We start from the raw sequence: 18,127 nt of genomic DNA, 5'->3' as shown, positions 1-18,127 counted from the left end.
CATAGACTGGGAACACTGGGCTAATGATCAGAGCACTGCTGACCAGGCACCAGCAGAGGGCGCCAAACCACTGTAAAAGTCTCAGTAGAGAAATTAACTGCAGGCCTTAAGCTTCGTGTCGTCCTCCCGGGTCAAATTGACCCCGTCTGTTTTGTTTTGACTGTTCCTTCTTTCTTTCCTCCATCCCCCTTACTTCCTTCCTTCCTTCCTTCTTTTCTCTGTCCTTCTTTCATTCCTTCCTTCCTTCCTTCCTCCCTTCCTCTTTTTCCTCCCTCCCTCCCTCCCTCCCTCCCTCCCTCCCTCACTCCCTCCCTTCCTCCCTCCTTCCTTCCTTCTTTCCTCCGTCCTTCCTTTCCTTTCCTTCCTGCCTTCCTTCTTTCCTTCCCTCCTTTCCTTCCTTCTTCCTCCCTCCTTTCCTTCTTTCTTCCTCCCTTCCATCCTTCCTTCCTCCCTCCCTTCCTTCCTTATTCCTCCCTTCCATCCTTCCTTCCTCACTCCCTTCCTTCCTTCGTCCTCCCTTCCTCCCTCCTTTCCTTCTTTCTTCCTCCCTTCCTTCTTTCTTCCTTCTTTCCTTCCTTGACTCGAGGACAACAGGAGGGTTAAAAAGTCTTGAAGATTGTTGAATTTAGTTTCCACAAAAAATAATTAAAGAGTTAGGTAGGAAGTGAACATCGTAACTTTCCTGCAGTTGACAGTAACGTCTATAATCTATATAATGATCAATATCTATAAACTACAGTGAGATGATGTTGCAGGAAGCTCATCACTGAGGACAAGAACACTTTAAGTTTCAAGCTTATTTTATTTATATATCACTATAAAAAGCAAACAGTCTTTGCACCAAAGTACTGCACAAAGGCAGGCATATGTACACTAATATAATATAAGCATAAACATATTTAAACTTTAAACCCCAAAGAATCACATAACAAATAAAACTGATTAAACACAATGAAAAGCCAGAGAATAAAAGTGAGTCTTTAGATGCATCTACAGATTCAGCCTGTCTAACAGAGCAGAGGGGCCGCTACAGAAAAGGCCCCCAGCCTTTTGTCTCTATGGGTGGGGCCCTGCTGACATGCTGAGGAGGATCTGAGGGGTCTGTTGGTGCTGTGAGGGCGGAGAAGTTCTGGGATATATTAGGGCTGGGCAATTAATGGAAAAATAATCTAAACCGACATTTAGAAACTCTAATCGACTTAATCTTGCTCATGTCAATTAATGGTGGTGTTCACTGTTGCCATGACAGCAAAGGTTGCATATCTTTAACCCTCCTGTTGTCCTCGAGTCAAGGAAGGAAGAGAGGGAGGAAGGATGGAAGGGAGGAAGAAGGGAGGAAAGGAGGGAGTGAGGAAGGAAGGGAGGAAGAAGGAAGGAAAGGAGGAAGGAAGGGAGGAAGAAGGGAGGGAAGGAGGGAGGAAGGAAGGAGGGAAGGAAGGAAGGAGAGGAGGGAGGGAGGAAGGGAGGAAAGGAGGACAGGAAAGAAGGAAGGGAGGAAGGAAAGGAAGGAAGGAAGGACGGAGGAAAGAAGGAAGGAAGGAAGGTAGGAGGGAGGGAGGAAAGAAGGAAGGAAGGAAGGAGGAAAGAAAGAGAGAAGGAGGGAGGGAGGAAGGGAGGACAGAAGGAAGGAAGAAAGGGGGGTGGAGGAAGGGAGGACAGAAGGAAGGAAGAAAGGGGGGTGGAGGAAGGAAAGAAGGAAAGGAGGAAAGAGAGAGGAAGGAAAGAAAGAGAGAAGGAAGGAAGGGAGGAAAGAAGGAACAGCCAAAACAGACGGGGTCAATTTGACCCGGGAGGACGACATGAAGGTTAAGGAATGTGAAAACGTGTCTCCAGTGATCATTTGAACCCAAACCATGATCTTTACATAGTTCTAATCAAGTAAACTAGACATTAACCACAGCGTCACACCTTAAAACATCATTATTTTACCTCCATAAAGATCCTCATGTGTGAGGGCAGCAGTGGAAAATACTAAACTAAAGAAACTGTGAAAATACATCATTGTTCATCAAGGGAGGAGATAATCGTTCATTCATCGTAATCCAGGTTAAAAGTTCAATTAATCGTGATTTTGATTTTTGCCATAATCGCCCAGTCCTAGCAGCAGTCCTAGCATTAACCCTTTAACACCATATTTGATCCATGAGTTTTAGAGAGCTCTACATCAAGTCAGTTGTCAGAATAGTTGCTGATTAATTTAGTTTTTGTCACTTTTTCACTGAATTGATTTGAAACATAGAAAAAAGGTTTTAATCTTCTTCAATTAGGGGAGTTTTGAATGTGATCCTGTAATGAACGAGCAACGTGTAAGGATGTAAGGAGGTGATATGGTCTAGTTTCTTGGAGCAGAGTTCTGGATCAGTTGTAGACAGGAAATGGCAAAGTAGAGTGAGGTACAGTAGTCCAGTCTGGATAATATTAGACTCTCTCTCGGTTGGAGGGTGAGAAGAAATGGTTTTGAGTTGGCAATGTGATGGTGAGACGTTCAGTATGGTTTTAAATGCTTTATTACTCACAGTGAGTTTCCTGTTTAGTCTGTTGTGTAGTTGTTGAGATACTGAACAGACACTCCTGTGACCTTTGACCTCCCTTGGGTGGTCCATCACTCCTCCTGCCGGCAGTTAAAGAAGGTGTTTGTGTTTGTTGAACAGATCGATCTCCAGACATGGAGAACTACTGGGAGGACGACGAAGACAGCTTCTCCTCCGAACAGGAAGGAAGTGATGATGCAGCCGCCCCTCAGGTGATTGACAGCTCAGCACACCTGTGGCTCATCTCTGACTCACAGTAATAACACTGATGACAGCAGAGCATTGGCCTGTTGGTGGCGCTAGAGGAGCCGTCAGAGGAGGATCAGTGAATGTTAACATCCACAGTTCTTCTTTTTATGTCTCAGGACATGTTCGACGATGACGATGACGTCCAGGGAAAGACGAAGAAGTCTCACAGGAAAATGATCCGAACAACCTCCCTGACTCAGGTGAGGACCGATCTTAACCCTCCTGTTGTCCTTGAGTCAAGGAAGGAAGGGAGAAAGAAGGAAGGAAGGGAGGAAGGAAGGGAGGAAGGAAGGAGGGAAGGAGGGAAGGAAGGAAGGAGGAAGGAAGGAAGGGAGGAAGAAGGAAAGAAAGGAGGGAGGAAGGAAAGGAGGGAGGAAGGAAGGACGGAGGAAAGAAGGAAGGAAGGTAGGGGGGAGGGATGGAGGAAAGAAGGAAGGAGGGAGGGAGGGATAAAGGAAAAGAGGAAGGGAGGAAGGAAGGAAAGGAGGAAGGTAGGGGGAAGAAAGAAAGAGAGAAGGAGGGAGGGAGGAAAGAAGGAAGGAAGGGAGGAAGGAAGGGGGGAAGAGAGAAGGAGTGAGGGAGGAAAGAAGGATGGGAGGAAGGAAAGAAGGAAGGGAGGAAAGAGAGGAAGGAAAGAAAGAGAGAAGGAAGGAAGGAAGGAAAGAAGGAACAGTCAAAACAGACGTGGTCAATTTGACCCGGGAGGACGACACAAAGGTTAAACTATGCAATTTAAAGTGTGACTGAATATGTTTTATAGTTACTGATTAATTACTTCACATTGGTTAATGGAGCCTCTCTCATACATCAGTGTCTGCTTGATCAGAGGAAGAAACTTTACAAACTTTATTAACCGTGTCTTTGTTCTGTTTCTTTGTTCAGCAATCAAACTTCAAGCAGAAGTTTGTGGCTCTGCTGAAGAGATTCAAAGTCACTGATGAGGTTTGTTCTCAACACTGTCGTCGTCTAATCTCCTTTATCTCCTGGTTTAATTAACTGTAACATAAAAGCATCATTGATCGGCTCGTGTGCTGCAGGTTCTGGACTCGGACCCGGTGGGTCAGAGTCAGGAGACAGAGGAGGACCTGGACCTGCTGTATGATAGTCTGGAGATTTATAATCCCAGTGACAGCGGACCCGAGCTGGACGACAACGACAGCATCATCAGCACGCCCAAACCCAAACTCAGGTCAGTCTGAGTCCACCAGTTATTATACTGCAGTGAATACCGGACTCGGGATGTGAATGAGCCCATTTTTTCATGTTCGGTTAACTGGTTGATATAACCGACAAATAAGGAAGAAAAGAAGAAAGGGAGCAAGGACAGATAGAAGGAAGGAAGAGAAGGAAAAGAAGACAGGAAGGAAGGAAGGAAAGTGGGCCTGTTCTGGACAACGGGCCGCATGTTTGACCCCTCTGGCTTATTACATTAAAGACGGGCTAAATTAGGCTGCTACAGGCTAACTTACTACCGAGTCAGAGTAGCCGAGGGCAGCAGTGTCAGGTTCTACTTAGAGCTCCTCCTAGTGGCTGAACGTAGACTACACAGCTCAGTGACTCAATGCAGCAAGACATCATGGAGGTCACAGTTAGACCCATCCTGAGATACAGACAGGTGAGCAGCTTTTTGTCCATGTGAAGCCACCATAGCTCAACTCTGCTCCACATATTTCACACCTGACAACATTATCCTTTACTTTCTGGAAGCTTTTAAACCACGCTGGACTTTAGTGTGGCTTCGTCTGCATCATGTTCCCTCCAGTTAGCTAGCTAGCAGGATAACTTACTACCATCATGTTCCCTCCAGTCAGCTAGCTAGCAGGATAACTTACTACCATCATGTTCCCTCCAGTCAGCTAGCTAGCAGGATAACTTACTACCATCATGTTCCCTCCAGTCAGCTAGCTAGCAGGATAACTTACTACCATCATGTTCCCTCCAGTCAGCTAGCTAGCAGGATAACTTACTACCATCATGTTCCCTCCAGTCAGCTAGCTAGCAGGATAACTTACTACCGAGTCAAAGTAGCCGAGGGCAGCAGTAAACATTCACTCTGTGTTTCAGGTTCAACTTCAACACAAGAAGCTTAGAGCTCCTCCTAGTGGCTGAAAGTAGCTGTTAATGAACCTGAATACTAGACGACACAGCTCAGTGACTCATTGCAGCAAGACATCATGGAGGTCGATGTTTGTCCCTGCAAACGATTATTCAGTTATTCAGTTATGAATGATAGGTCTATGATGGTTGTTGCTGTGTGTAATTAGATGTTTCTGTGCTGATATCTGACCACAGGCCGTTCTTCGAGGGGATTTCTCATTCCAGCTCTCAGACTGAGATCGGTAGTCTTCAAAGTCAGAAGAGCCAACAGAAAGAAGAAACAGCAGCTGTGAGTTCACACATCTGACAGTAACTACCATCATATTCACAATAATGAGGTGATGCCTTAGAGATGACTGTGATGCTGATGATTTAACATCATGAATACCTGAAATCTCACCATCAGCTCATCTGAGTGTGTTTCTTGTATAAAGTAATTATTGTGGAGCTTAAATTTCATCTTCATTGGACGATATGTGAATGTGAGTCCACCTCAGAAGACCAGAGACAGTGTTTCACTACGCTGTGATGTTGTACAGATGATAAACTTTGATTAATCAGATGATTCGAGGAGGTTTACCACAGCCTAAGTTAAATGGAGAGTCCCAGCATTGATATACAGCAACAGAAAAGATTTAGAAGAAGTTGTTGTTACAAAACATCTTCCTACAGGTGCGTTTATAGAAATACGAACAGTTTGAAATGTTTGTTTAACATCAGCATCATAATCTACAGACTTTAACCACCTGAATGCTGCTGTGGATTTTAATAGTTCATAAAACCTTCAGGATTCAGCACATTCAGAAATAAGCTCTTCATCACCTTCCTTAAACTTCCAGCTGATTGAATGTGAAGGTGTCCTCTACAGAACAGGTGTATTTATCCTCTGTGGGTCCTCTAACAGCACAATGTGAACGCTGAGTGTGTAACTGCTGTCTGCTGTGATCCACAGACTGAGCTGCTGTCTGCTGAGCTGACTGCTGCTCGACCGCCGGACGAGTCGAGAGGAGACGAGGCTGCTGCTGTGAGTCTGACTGTCACACGCACACACACACACACACACACACACACACACACACACACACACACACACACACACACACACACACACACACACACACACACACACACACACACACACACACACACACACACACACACACACACACACACACACTACTGCATCTTCACTTTCTTCTTCTCTTCACAGGAAATTGAAGATGATGTTGCCATGGGAACAGATGTAGGCCCGGCTGCCAAACTCTGCAAAACTGAGTCCCAAACACACTTGTCACCGAGGTACCTTTACCTGTCTGTCTGCTCTCTGTGCAGTAAGACGGGGAGTCAGCTGTCTGTCTGCTCTCTCTGCAGTAAGACGGGGAGTCAGCTGTCTGTCTGCTCTCTGTGCAGTAAGACGGGGAGTCAGCTGTCTGTCTGCTCTCTCTGCAGTAAGACATTAAGTCAGCTGTCTGTCTGCTCTCTCTGCAGTAAGACAGGGAGTCAGCTGTCTGTCTGTTCTCTGTGCAGTGAGACATGAAGTCAGCTGTCTGTCTGCTCTCTGTGCAGTGAGACATGAAGTCAGCTGTCTGTCTGCTCTCTATGCAGTGAGACATGAAGTCAGCTGTCTGTCTGCTCTCTGTGCAGTAAGACATTTAGTCAGCTGTCTGTCTGCTCTCTGTGCAGTAAGACATTTAGTCAGCTGTCTGTCTGCTCTCTGTGCAGTAAGACAGGAAGTCAGCTGTCTGTCTGCTCTCTGTGCAGTAAGACAGGAAGTCAGCTGTCTGTCTGCTCTCTGTGCAGTAAGACAGGAAGTCAGCTGTCTGTCTGCTTTCTGTGCAGTAAGATGGGGAGTCAGCTGTCTGTCTGCTCTCTGTGCAGTAAGACAGGAAGTCAGCTGTCTGTCTGCTCTCTGTGCAGTAAGACATTAAGTCAGCTGTCTGTCTGCTCTCTGTGCAGTAAGACAGGAAGTCAGCTGTCTGTCTGCTTTTTGTGCAGTAAGATGGGGAGTCAGCTGTCTGTCTGCTCTCTGTGCAGTAAGACGGGGCGTCAGCTGTCTGTCTGCTCTCTGTGCAGTAAGACAGGAAGTCAGCTGTCTGTCTGCTTTTTGTGCAGTAAGATGGGGAGTCAGCTGTCTGTCTGCTCTCTGTGCAGTAAGACGGGGAGTCAGCTGTCTGTCTGCTCTCTGTGCTGTAAGACAGGAAGTCTGTCTGCTTTCTGTGCAGTGAGACAGGAAGTCAGCTGTCTGTCTGCTCTCTGTGCTGTAAGACAGGAAGTCAGCTGTCTGTCTGCTCTCTGTGCAGTGAGACAGGGAGTCAGCTGTCTGTCTGCTCTCTGTGCAGTAAGACGGGGAGTCAGCTGTCTGTCTGCTTTCTGTGCAGTGAGACAGGAAGTCAGCTGTCTGTCTGCTCTCTGTGCTGTAAGACAGGAAGTCAGCTGTCTGTCTGCTCTCTGTGCTGTAAGACAGGAAGTCAGCTGTCTGTCTGCTCTCTGTGCAGTAAGACGGGGAGTCAGCTGTCTGTCTGCTCTCTGTGCAGTGAGACGGGGAGTCAGCTGTCTGTCTGCTCTCTTTGCAGTAAGACGGGGAGTCAGCTGTCTCGCCATCCTTGGGCCGTCTCCATGAAGGACAGACAGAACTCCAGAGGGACAGACAGGAACAGCAGTGTGGACAGCGAGACGTCGGCTGACTTCAGGAACCCCCCTCAGGTCAGAACATCACTGCTGTATACTGAACAAAGTCATTTTTAAAAACATTTGCAAACATTTTTTTTTTTAAAAAGGAAAAAAGTTCAGTTTAGAAAGAAAAGCTATTTGAAAAATGTGTTTAATTTGAAGTTTTAGACACTAGAAGTTAAGTGATGATGTTCTGTATAGTTTTTATTGATCTAAAGTTGAATTAATAGCAGAAAGTAAATCAGTATAGCAGTGAGGAGCTTTATCACTTCTTCTTCTTTGGATCGGAGCTGCTTCTGACTCTTTATGTATTCAGGCCCAAGCTCAGGTTCAGGTTCAGGTCATAATGATGTGTTTGTGTTTTTTTCCAGGTTGCCAGGAAGTCAGTTTTGGATCAGCTGAACCACATCCTGTTCTCTGATGATCAACTTCCTGAATCTATCATCCTGATCAACACCACAGACTGGCAGGGACAGGTCTGTCTCTCTATCTCTGTCTGTCTCTCTCTCTGTCTCTCTCTTTCTCTCTTTGTCTGTCTTTCAAGATTTAAATAACAAATGAAACCAGCTTCCATCTGTCTTTCTGTCTGTCTTTCTCTCTCTCTCTCTCTCTCTCTCTGTCTCTCTCTCCCCCCCCCCCTCTCTCTCCTTAGTACCTGTCAGAGCTTCTTTTTGATCAGCCAATCGTCTGCACCGTCTCAGCAGCTGATGTTCAGGCCGCCTTCAGCGCCATCATCAGCCGCATCCAGAGATTGTAAGAAACATCTCACTCATCATATCAGCGGTTTAGTCACATTAATAACTGATCAATATGCGGTCATATCAGTAAGATTGATCGTGTTCATGGAAACGCTGTGAACCCATCCTTCAAAGGTTCTGTAGATGGAGTCAAAGAGAAAAGGAAGGGAGGATAAAAGAGAGACTAACTGTGCTGTTTGCTTTGCAGCTGTAACTGTAACTCTCAGACGTCAGGGGAGGAAGAAGGAAGGAAAGGAGGGAGGGAGGAAGGAAGGAAGGAAAGGAGGGAGGAAGGAAGGAAGGGAGGAAGAAGGAAGGAAAGGAGGGAGGAAGGAAGGAAGGAAAGGAGGGAGGAAGGGAGGAAGAAGGAAGGTAGATGGAGTCAAAGGAAGGGAGGATAAAAGAGAGAATAACGGTGCTGCTGTTTTGCTTTGCAGCTGTAACTGTAACTCTCAGACGCCGCCCACAGTGAAGGTGGCGTTGGGCGGAGACCAGAGCTACCTGAGCACCGTCCTCTGCTGCTTCGTGGAGCAACTGGCCAGCAAGACTCCTGATTGGCTGAACTACGTCCGCTTTCTGATCCTGCCCGTGGGTACGAAACCACTCGGCACTCGACTTGTCTTTTCTGCTGGTTGTGAACCTTCCCATGATGCTCTCTGTCTTTATCACCGCAGGACTCCACCCGCTGGCTAAGTTCCTGTCGTCCCTGGACAGTAAATTCAACAGCCTGTTCATGGACGCCGGCTGGAGGGAGCTGTTCGGACGGCCGGAGCCGCCGCAGCTCGGTAACAAGACCTTTAGTCCTCTAAAGACGAGACACAGACTGGTGACCTCTGACCTCTGACCAACAACTTCCACCTCAACAGACCTGCAGGACAAACCTCAAATTTAAGCCTCCTGTCCTCCTGGGTCAAATTGACCCCGTCTGTTTTGACTGTTCCTTCTTTCCTCCCTCCCTCCCTCCTTCTTTCCTTCCTTCCTCCCTTCCTTCCTTCCGTCTGTCCTTCCTCCCTCCCTCCTTCTCTCTTTCTTTCCTCCCCCTACCTTCCTCCCTTCCTTCTTTCCTCTGTCCTTCTTTCCTTCCTTTCTCCCTTCCTCTTTTCCTTTCTCCCTCCCTCCTTCCTTCCTTCTTTCCTCCCTCCCTCCCTCCTTTCCTTCCTTCCTTCCTTCCTTCCTTTCCTTCCTTCTTCCTTCCTTCCCCCCCCCCCTCCTTTCCTTCCTTATTCCTCCTTTCCTTCCTCCCTTCCTTCCTTCCTTTCTTCCTTCCTTCTTCCTCCCTTCCTTCCTTGACTGAAAGGACAACAGGAGGGTTAAAAGAGCAGATAAATATAAACTGAATCTGAAGTTACCACATGGACACTAAACACAGCTATGACCTGTATGTTATGTGTATGTTATTTATATGTTATATATGATGTTCTCCTGTGTGTCTGTAGATCCAGTCGGTGTTGCTGGTCGCGTGTCTCAGTATCTGAGTGGAGCTGCAGTTTCTCACCTTTGTCCGATCTCAGAGGCGATGCTCACCTGCAAACACAGGAGGTAGTTTTTCTTTTAAAGGATCATTTTGATTATTTTTTGCTTGTCAAACAATGAACTGATCTAATAACAAGTAATGTCTGTGAATCAAAGCACGATATATCCTTTTATATCTAACAATGGAGGAATAAGATCTATCAGACTTTGATACACAAACAATACTTATTAGATCAGTTCATTGTTGGTTTGGATTCAAAAGACAAAAATACTTTGATGTTACTTCATCGGCTTTTTCATTTGTCCACAATAACAAGATCAATGAAAATAAATGTGTTTATATGAACTTTAAATGACAGATGGAGGATGTAGAGTTAATGTTTGTTCTCTAGAAGTAAAATCAGCTGCAGGAAACAGTAAATATTTACTGTGTTGAAACTTTTCTCTGTTGTTTCTTCTTTTATTTGCATTCAAGGAAACAGAGTGTTGATTTTCATTTGTACTGAAGGTATCTCTCACCTGACTCTGCTGCCTCCTCTTCCTTTGACCTTTAACCTTTAACCTCCTCTGACCTGCATGTGCAGCTGCTCCTCTCGTCCTGCCTGCTGTTTGTCTGACAATATTAACCTGAGTCACACCTGAGTCACACCTGAGTCACACCTGAGTCACACCTGATTCACACCTGAATCAGACCTGATTCACACCTGAATCAGACCTGATTCACACCTGAGTCACACCTGATTTACACCTGAGTCACACCTGATTTACACCTGAATCACACCTGATTTACACCTGAATCATACCTGATTTACACCTGATTCATACCTGATTCACACCTGATTTACACCTGAGTCACACCTGAGTCACACCTGATTCACACCTGAATCATACCTGAATCATACCTGATTTACATCTGAATCATACCTGATTCATACCTGATTCACACCTGATTTACACCTGAGTCACACCTGATTCACACCTAATTCACACCTGAATCATACCTGATTTACATCTGAATCATACCTGATTCATACCTGATTTACACCTGATTCACACCTGATTCACATCTGAATCATACCTGAGTGACACCTGAATCATACCTGATTCACACCTGAATCATACCTGAGTCACCCCTGATTAACACCTGAATCATACCTGAGTGACACCTGAATCATACCTGATTCACACCTGAATCACACCTGATTCATACCTGATTCATACCTGAGTCACACCTGATTCACACCTGAATCATATCTGAGTGACACCTGAATCATACCTGATTCACACCTGAATCACACCTGAATCACACCTGATTCATACCTGATTCACACCTGAGTCACACCTGAATCATACCTGAATCATACCTGATTCACACCTGAATCATACCTGAGTCACCCCTGATTAACACCTGAATCATACCTGATTCACACCTGAATCATACCTGAGTCACCCCTGATTAACACCTGAATCATACCTGAGTGACACCTGAATCATACCTGATTCATACCTGATTCAAACCTGAATCACACCTGATTCATACCTGATTCACACCTGATTCACACCTGAATCATACCTGAATAACACCTGATTCACACCTGATTTACATCTGAATCATACCTGAGTCACCCCTGAGTCACACCTGATTCATACCTGATTTACACCTGATTGACACCTGAATCATACCTGATTTACACCTGAATCATACCTGATTTACACCTGATTCACACCTGAATCATATCTGAGTCACCCCTGAGTCACACCTGAATCATACCTGAGTCACACCTGAATCATACCTGAGTCACACCTGATTCATACCTGATTTACACCTGAATCATACCTGAGTCACACCTGATTCATACCTGATTTACACCTGAATCATACCTGAGTCACACCTGAGTCACATCTGATTTATACCTGAGTCACACCTGAATCATACCTGAGTCACACCTGAATCATACCTGATTCACACCTGAATCATACCTCAGTCACACCTGATTCATACCTGATTTACACCTGATTCACAACTGAATCATACCTGAGTCACACCTGATTCATACCTGATTTACACCTGATTCACACCTGAATCATACCTGAGTCACCCCTGAGTCACACCTGATTCACACCTGAATCATACCCGAGTCACACCTGATTCATACCTGATTTACACCTGAATCATACCTGATTTACACCTGATTCATACCTGAGTCACACCTGATTCATACCTGATTTACACCTGAATCATACCTGAGTCACACCTGATTAACACCTGAATCATACCTGAGTCACACCTGATTTAAACCTGGTTCATACCTGAGTCACACCTGATTTATACCTGCGTCACATCTGATTAACACCTGATTCACACTTGATTGACACCTGGGCTGAAGGTTTAATGTGTTGAAGGGAAACTTACCTGTCTGCGTCAATCATCCAAATGTATTAATCTAAAGAATTGGAGATTTTCTTGCTCACTTTATTACTGTTAGTTTTATTAAAGCGGCATGTAGTGGACATTACAGGAACTGCAGCTGAGCTCTTTTACAGAGGAAATCTATAAAAGTTTGATTTGTTTTGCTGCTTTTTGTTTGATTCTGTACGTTTTCTCTTTTTGCAGCTATGATGACGACTCCTTCCAGAAGTTTGTTCCTTTTATTGGGGTAAGAAACACTGTGAACTACTGTTGTTACTACATGTATAACTAACACTACTGCCATCTATTCACCCCTGTGCGTAGATAGCAAGTCTATGCCTTACTGCTTGTCAGTCCCTCCATTGTGATCAGTGTAATTAACAAATTCAAGAAAACTCAACTGACACTTGAGTCAATTGAGACATTTGGTGTGTTTTTAACTGAAGTCATCGCAGCATTCATCAAAGATTCAGGACAAATCTCACCTGCCAACAGAAAGGATGCCATATAGACCATGCAAAACTATTCCCAAATGTTCCCAGATGTTCTTAAATGTCCCTAAAGTCTTGTTAATGTTCCCTAGTGTCCCCAAGTGTTCCCAACGGTTCCTAAATGTTCCCAAGTGTCCCCAAGTGTCCAAAATGTCCCAAATGTCCCAAATTTGAGTGTTGTTGCCGTGGAGACGGCGGTGGCGTAATGCTGCGGTGTGTTTCGGAGCTCAAACTGAAGCTGTGTATTTGTGTTCTCAGCTGGTGATGGTCGGCATCGTGGAGCAGAACTTCCTGTCCACCTCAGGTAGACCCGACCCCCCCCCCATTTATTTTTACATTTAATTGTTAGTTAAATAAGAACAGAGTCATGTGATGCGTCTCTCTCCACAGTTGACTCTGATGACATCATCCTGGGATCTCCTCCTGGCCAATCAGGAGCGCTCAGCATCACCGCCACGCCTCCTCCCTCCCCCTCCATCAGGTACTTCCTGTTTACATTTTTACTAAACAGACGATTTTACTGCCGGAGTCATAACCATCCTGTCCTGTGTCTCGTCCTCTTCCTCTAGCTGCTCGGGGGAGGTGATGGGTCTGCAGGTGGACTACTGGAGCAGCCAGGGAGGAGGAGGAGGAGGAGGAGCAGAGAGGAGGAAGGAGGTGGGGATGAAGAACACTCTGAAGAGCAACTTCCGCTGTGTGCAGGTGTCGAGAATCAGCGGAGGAGAACTGATGAGTATGACGGTGGTGACGAAGGAGAAGAACAAGAAAGGTGAGGAAGAGGAGGAGGAGGGAAGTCACTGTGAGGGTGATGAAAGTGATGATGAAGGTGACTGTGATGATGATGAAGGTAATGATGAAGGTGTGTCTGTCAGTCATCTTCCTCAGTAAGAAGACGAAGGAGAAGGAGGCCGAGTCGAGGAGTCAACTGATCGAAGGAATCAGCAGATTGATCTGTACCTCCAAACACCAACACACACTGAGAGGTACACACACACACACACACACACACACACACACACACACACACACACACACACACACACACTGCAAAGAAAGGTAAACATATCCAGGCCCCTAAATTGTGTCTCACTGATTGACAGTGTTGAAACCATGGACTGTTTATAAGAAATGGACATAACATCCGTGACATCACCCATTGGTTTGTGGACTGCTGCTCGGAGGCCAATAGTATCGGATCTGAGCAGCGCCATCTTGAACATTTCAGGTGCATGCTGGGAAAAATAAAAACATGGATTCTACTTTTATGGGCATTAGGAGGAGCATGAGGCGCCCTCCTGAACCTGTGAACCAATCAACCTGTCAATCACCACGTAGCCACGCCCTAATGCATACCCTGCTTTATCGTCACATATAAAATCAGGGAGGCCAAAATGTCCCAAATGAACATCATACTGCATTGAAGAAGGCTTTAAACTAGCGATTGAGACCATAAACACATTTTGAAAACGTTTACTGAGGTTAGAAATCAAGTGAGAAGTTGGTGAATTCTCCATTGACTTGTATAGAGACGGAAGTCCTTTTGACACCAAAACGGTCGCCCCCTGGTGGCCTTTTGATAGAAAGCAGTTTTAAGTTACTTCCACGTTGGCCTCATTTCAGAGGACCGGAACTCCCCGCCTGGTTGAAATAAAAAAAAGCCCCCTGCTGGTTTATCTGTGTACTGCATGATGAACTCACTAAAACTCAGGAATCACATATGATTCACCTGCAGGTACAGGGTTAATATCTCTCTCTCTCTCTCTCTCTGTCTTTCTCTCTGTCTCTCTCTCTCTGTCTCTCTATCTCTCTCTCTGTCTCTCTATCTCTCTCTCTCTCTCTCTCTCTCTGTCTCTCTCTCTCTCTCTCTCTCTCTCTCTCTTTCAGTCTCTATTGATGGAGTCGAATGGAACGACGTGAAGTTTTTCCAGCTTGCTGCTCAGTGGCCGACACACGTCAAACACTTTCCTGTCGGGATATTCGGCTACAACAAACCCTGAAACTCCTCTTCATCCTAGTCTCCTCTTCCTCCTCTTCATCACTTCCTCTTCCTCCTTCCTGTATCAGATCATCCTTTCTTCTCTCACATCATGTAAATATGTTTAATCCTGTAAGTTACTTTTTAATTATTTATATGAGGATATTTATTACTTATTGTAGATACTGTACAACTCTGTGTGTGTGTGTGTGTGTGTGTGTGTGTGTGTGTATGTGTGTGTATGTGTGTGTGTGTTTGTGTGTGTTTGATAAATAATAAGTTAACTTGATTTGTTTATTGATGGTTTTGAGTTTATCTGGAGCTGTTTTTTAAAGTCGGACTCCGAAACATGAAGTTATGTTCAGATCTTTCATCAGCGGTCACAACAGAAAAAAGAAACTGTCGCATTGAATCGAAGAACGCTTGTGTTGATTGGTTGTGAGCAAGTCCGTACAAATAGTCATATTTTCAGCTCTGGGTGCAAAAAGGTTCGATTGCAGGTATCGTTTGACGGGAGACGTTTCCATACTACTTGGTATCTATTTATTTCAGTTGATATCTTAAAGGTACAGAGTACCGATACCCAGGCCTAGTCTGGCACTTGAATCTGTGCAGGTTCAATGAAATCTGAAGACTATCGAGTAGGGCTGGGCAATTAATCGAAAAATAATCGAAACCGACATTTAGAAACTCTACTTGACTTAATCTTGCTCATGTCAATTATCTTTAAGGAATTTGAAAACTTGTCTCCAGTGATCATTTGAACCCAAACCATGATCTTTACATAGTTCTAATCAAGTAAACTAGACATTAACCACAGCGTCACACCTTAAAACATCATTATTTTCCCTCCCTAAAGTTCCTCATGTGTGAGGGCAGCAGTGTAAAATACTAAACTAAAGAAACTGTGAAAATACATAATCGTTCATCAAGGGAGGAGATAATCGTTCATTCATCGTAATCTAGGTTAAAAGTTCAATTAATCGCCCAGCCCTACTATCGAGGTCTTCTGGAGAGAAATGTTCTGCCAGTGTCAGAAAGCTGCATCTCAGTCGCAGGTCCTCCAACAGGATAATGAGTCAAAACTCAGCTAAAAGCACCAAGAATGACTCAGAACTAAAAACTAAACTGTCCTTCTATGAACACTGATGTGACTCCTATCCAACATCTATGGAAAGAGCTGAAACAGTCTGGAGAAGAAACTCTTCAAACTTGTTAGCAGTGACTGACTCTAAAGGTTGTAAATTAAATATCAGGCCTACTGACATATAGACCTGTTGAGTGAGACAAGACAGCTGGGACATGCTAATGCTAATCAGTCACAACGGCTCACTGAGCTTTATGTTCTAGTTTTGTACTTTACCATTTTTCTCCCCCTGATGTTCTGTTCTTAGGATTGTTCAACACTTCATTCAATAAGGAGTCATTGAAGAGGGCAAAACTTACTGTCAGTTAGCTCACTAGTTTGGTCACTAACAGGTTAATAAGTTCTCTGAGTTGTAAGTAAACACGTGTCTGTTGTTGAAGACAGAGGAGCTTAGCAACACAGCTAACAAGCTACGATAGCGCTCTCCATCCTGGACTCTCCAGGTCTCCGTGTATCTGGATTTACTTTGATGTCACCGGCCTTCAAACAGAGATGTGTTGGAGGATTAACTCTGTTTAACTTCCATAGTTAATTTAAGTTTAGAAATGATTCATCAGAAAGTTATTTACCATCAGAGAGGAGTCAGGGTTAGGGTGGTATGACACTAATCACTGCATTACCCATGAGCCTCAGTGTTGCTATGGAGTCGTGTCAGGATGCTTCATCACTGCAGTCAGGAACAAAACAGCTGCTGATTTCATCTCAGAGAGAAAAAGCCTCTTCTTATCAGATCAGCTGTTTGTATCGTGTGTTTGTTGATGAATGTTCTCGCTGCCTCTCAGCGCTGCAGCTGCAGAGCTTCAACCCTTTAAAACAGGCAGTTAGCAGGTTTTGTGAAGTATGTTGAAACGTTTTTGAATATTTGAAAACAATAAACAAAAACTGAATCTGTTCGTTTCTTATTTTAATATTATTGTCTTTGGTTCGATCTGCTGGTGGAAATCTATTATTACAAGTTGTTTTGTTAAAAGTCCAGAGAAACTATTGTTTTTATGGTTAAGAGGCTCTTAAATAAAGTAAAGAACAGATTTTAAGTTCTATTTGTGGTTTGTTATTGAATCTTTGGAAAAAAACAGTCACTGCGAATAGATCCAAACCATTTGTTCCTTCAGTAGTCTCTATAGTTTAGTTTAGTTTAGCATAAAGACTTTAAACGGGGAAACTATACGGGGAGACTATAAAACTAACAAGCTGCACCTGTAAAGCTCACTGATCGACACATTGGTGCATAAAACAAGTTGTGTCCTGGACCAGACTGCAGCTGTTGGATCAGCTGACCATCAGATCAACGGCACGCTGGATCTTATAATCATCAGTACAACTGAAAGTACAAAGTGGTCAAAATACTTTGGCTTTATTTTGAATTTGAACTTTTTTTACAATGAAAATGTTTTGACTCTTGGTGTTACAGCTGTTGGATGAGTCGACATGAAATTAGGTTCAAACATTTTTGTCCACATCAGGATGAACTGTAACAATAACGATCCTTTAACTTCTCATCTAGCGCCACCAGAGACGTGTTGATCTCAGGAGTTGATCCCACTTCGCCGAAATCGCTTTACATCCCAGCTCCAGTCCTGGGGGCTTGGTAAAATATCTCAGTTGACCAATCAGAGAGGAGGAAGTTAGCACATGACCCCCTGTTATTTTTATACCAAAAAAAACAGCTACACAAGATTTCTAAACTTTCAAAAGGAAAGACGACACGTCACTCACTGTAGTTTAATATTTGAAGGAAAGACACTGCATCCTGTAGTCAGACAATAAGCAACCACTCTTCTGTTTACATCATCCAATAAGCATCCATTATGCAGAGGGCTGCTGTTTCCTAATGACCAATCATGACAAAAGGAAATCCTGACAGACGCCTCTACCTCTCAGTGCTCAGTAACACTGGAGCCATTTGTTCATCCATCTCTGAGGTTACACTCACACACACACACAAACACACACAACATTATATTTTCTCAGACTGTTAGAATCCGTTGCTGTAGCAGCTCAGGTCCAACGAAGCGTAGAGTCTGTTTGTTTGGTACAGCAAAGACGAACACCAAACTCAGGATCCTCCTTCACGTCTTTTGTTTCATTTATCTTTCAAAATTAAATATATATGTCAAATATATTCAGTGCAGATATTCATGTAAGTGCAACAGAATGGCTGCAGTCGCCTTTGACATCAAAAGTCTCGGAGCTTTTCATGAGCTGTCATCATCACGGAGGCTCATGGCTCCGCTCTGATTATGGTTCAAAGTCCAAGAAACGTCTAAATGAAAATGGCTTTAAAATACAGCTTAAAGATTTATGATAAAAGTAGAAGTGTTCAGATGTTCTGGAGGTATGTAATGAT

The 18,127-nt window shown here is 44.3% G+C and overlaps 1 pseudogene; it reads left to right on the top strand.

Moving 5' to 3' along the window:
* The first annotated feature begins 2,451 nt into the window (after nt 1-2,451).
* Nucleotides 2,452-14,661, top strand: LOC133987489 (phosphofurin acidic cluster sorting protein 1-like; annotated as a pseudogene).
* Nucleotides 14,662-18,127: the final 3,466 nt, after the last annotated feature.

Source organism: Scomber scombrus, chromosome 2 (assembly GCF_963691925.1).
Source record: "Scomber scombrus chromosome 2, fScoSco1.1, whole genome shotgun sequence".
NCBI classification, from domain to species: domain Eukaryota; kingdom Metazoa; phylum Chordata; class Actinopteri; order Scombriformes; family Scombridae; genus Scomber; species Scomber scombrus.
Note: the sequence above shows the minus strand (reverse complement) of the source record. Positions and strands in the feature narration are given on the sequence as shown.